The 3,226-nt window shown below is 39.0% G+C and overlaps 1 non-coding gene across 1 annotated transcript; it reads left to right on the plus strand.

Moving 5' to 3' along the window:
• Window positions 1-2,669: 2,669 nt before the first annotated feature.
• LOC149469664 (U6 spliceosomal RNA) lies at window positions 2,670-2,777 on the plus strand. Its single transcript, XR_016311538.1, has one exon. It is a non-coding gene; the product is annotated as a U6 spliceosomal RNA (small nuclear RNA).
• Window positions 2,778-3,226: the final 449 nt, after the last annotated feature.

Below are 3,226 nucleotides of genomic sequence, written 5' to 3' on the forward strand. Positions count from 1 at the left end.
CCCTCAGTAACAATTCTGTCTGTCCCTGAGTAACAATTCTGTGTCCCTAAGTAACGTTTCTGTGGCCCTAACTAACGATTCTGTGGCCCTAAGTAACGTTTCTGTGGCCCTAAGTAACGTTTCTGTGCCCCTAAGTAACGATTCTGTGGCCCTAACTAACGTTTCTGTGGCCCTAAGTAACGTTTCTGTGGCCCTAAGTAACGTTTCTGTGCCCCTAAGTAACGATTCTGTGGCCCTAACTAACGTTTCTGTGTCCCTAAGTAACTTTTCTCTGTCCCTAACTCTCTCCCTGAATACAGCCAGGTCTGCCTCTGTTGAATGACTGGAGGCAAATGGAGAATTCTAAAATGGCCGCCATTTATAGCTCGACCATTACACTGTGCTGGCTGGCTGGCTGCTGATTGGCTAATGCGATCACATGTCATGAATGAATGCATTATGGGTCAGCGCGCCTTGTCTGCGCGCCTTCCCAGACATCCCCGCTCCGTCGCCGCACATGTCGCCGCCATTTTAGGAAAAATTTTGATTCGCGCATCCGAAGTCTGCTTATTTTCGGATTCGACGCGAATCGAAATTTTGCTAATATTCGAAACGAATTCCACTTCGCCTACTTCGATTCGCTCATCTCTATTTAAGACATACAGCTTTGCACATGATCCCAAGGTGGAATACCCTTTACCTTAACAATTACACTATGTTGTTTTTCTATGTTTTGGGGAACACCATTCTGGAGCTTTGAATGTGAATATCTGAGAAGACAGAAGTCACAACACATCTGTTTGGGAAACACAAACTATATTGGACGTTATACTGTATTTTCTGGCTCACACATGCTGATGAGAGTCTGAAATTGCTATAATCACCGACATTGGTCTTTAAAATGGATCAAATTGCTCCCTTCGAAGTAAGGAATGTAAGAGCTCCAGAACTGGAGCTTGGATCCTGGTAGCCATAGACAGGTCAAATGACAGAGCCACAACTGGAAAAAAATGTTCCTCCACAGCAAACTGCAAAATCTTTAGCACAGTGGAATAATCAGAGCATGTAGGTAAGCATTTTTGGTGTCCACTGATGACACAACACAGATTACGTCCAGAACTCCGTACCCTCAGTAGCTTGTTGAGATTTTTGAGAAGCAAGATACAGCAAACACTGTCATTTATTTTTGAGAGTAGAAACTCTTAAACCTTTTCTGCTCTGGAACCAGAACCATCACGTCTTCAGACAGAGGAAGACTGAGAGCCTACAATAGCTCAAACTTCTTTATGAAACTGTAAAAACATTTAAAAGCAAAAATCACAGAGGGGGAAGGCTCTGAAATTCCAGCTTGTAGCCGTGAGTCACAAAGTCACTTATTCATCCTCAATCTCCTCCCAGACCTCAGTGAAGACTTGTAATTGTCCCTCAACCCAAATGAGGGGGGTGCTCTTTCATTGTGAAGAGAACTTGTTCTCCCCAGCTTGCATCCATGGTTTCTTGCAGGACTGGGACTAAGTTCTTGGCTTGGAACCTATGGTATATGGTAAAAGAAATGCTTCTTGAAGGTCGAAGAAGAGGCCGGTTTCTGAACTATAGGCTTTTTCCTTCTTTTAAGAGGAAACCAAGTACTTTTCCAAAGCAGGGTTACAGAAAAGGTCATCTAAAAGAGAAATCTTCCAGGTTTTTGTACAGCTAAGAAACTGCCAGATTACTAGAAGGCATAATCTATCTGTTAAAAAACCCATGGGGTAGGCTAAGTAAACCTTTTGACAGAAAAAACACCCTAGCAGGATGAGCCCAGTCTGCTTATAAAACATCTTTCAAATGAGGGTGTATAGTAAAACACTGAGGATCTTCTGATGCCCACCATGATCCAAATCCTATTACCTGTAGAACAAAGGTCTCGGAAAGTGATAACTACAAAATAGTTTGGACATCTGAGAGAACCACATGATACCACACGTTCAAAATGATAATAAAATGTAATGCTGAATTTGGAAATGTTATACAATTTGAGAAGGACATATTAGTCATGATGCAGGTGAACATACTCTAAATATCATCAAAAAGGGTTCTAGCAACATATGACATTATAGAAAAAGCCTGGAAAGATTTTAATAATAGAAAGAACAGACAATAGTTATGAATGATATCAACACTCAGATTGGCACAGATAACGTGGATGGTATGTGTGGACTCTACAGAAGCCACATAATAACCAGGAATAGAAGAATATTGATTGATTTTTGCAAAGAAAAAACAATTGTCTGAAAAAACATACACAAAAATAAGGAAGAAATAAAAATGGTAACCACGAAAAAAGGAAAAGCTTCCTAGACTATTTTGCAATCAGCAAAAAGTACAACAGCACACTCTAAAAATACAAAGTGATATTCTAAGTCAATAAACTCTCATTCCAAAGCCTAACACAAAAGAAGAAACAACTGGATCACTGGAGAAATTTTGCTCTGATGAGTGAACAAAAAGAAGAAACCAATCAAAGTAAGATTAGAGAAATTCCAAGAACAGAAGACTGTGTTGACAAGCAAAATAGAAAGAAATACATGAATAGATGCAATTAAAATAAGAGAGAGAAATTAAGCAAGGGCAGTGTACTTGGATGTAAAGAAACTAGCCCCAAAAACAAAATCTAACAGTAGAAATTAAATTGAAGATAAAGACTGAAAGGTGTCCTTGTTTTGGCAAGACATACACGAAAACTGGAATGCTACAGAAAAGATTAGCATGGGCTCTATGAAAGGATGTCATGCAAATCCAAACAAGTGTTTCATATTTAAAAAAAAAAGAGGAAAGGTATTAACCAGAGAAAATGAGATATGCAGTGGATTGAAAGAACACATGGAAGATTTATATGAAACCAATAGACCCAGGAAGAACGTCCCACAACCTGAGGTTGTAAAAAGTGAACTTTAAGATAATGAAAACAATACAAAGCTTGGGTAACAACAGCGCTATATGCATTATTGAAATACCAATTGAATATGTTTAATAAGTGGGATATAAAGTAGAAGTTTGCTCAAATTAACAATTAAAAAATAGGCATTTACCAAGGTTAAAGTAATCAAGTAAAGTGTTGGCAACTCAGTTGCAGGTATAAAATGGGCTAGAGCACTCTCCACTCACTGTGCCTAACAAGCAGTCTCCAATCTGCACACAAAAATCCTCCAAGGTAAGGTGAAGTCAGCAACAAGGTGAGTATTAATACAATTTTTATTCAATCCAAAGG

This window comes from Staurois parvus, unplaced genomic scaffold (genome assembly GCF_062004578.1).
Source record: "Staurois parvus isolate SC_StPar_1 unplaced genomic scaffold, SC_StPar_1.0 ptg000064l, whole genome shotgun sequence".
Lineage (NCBI taxonomy): Eukaryota > Metazoa > Chordata > Amphibia > Anura > Ranidae > Staurois > Staurois parvus.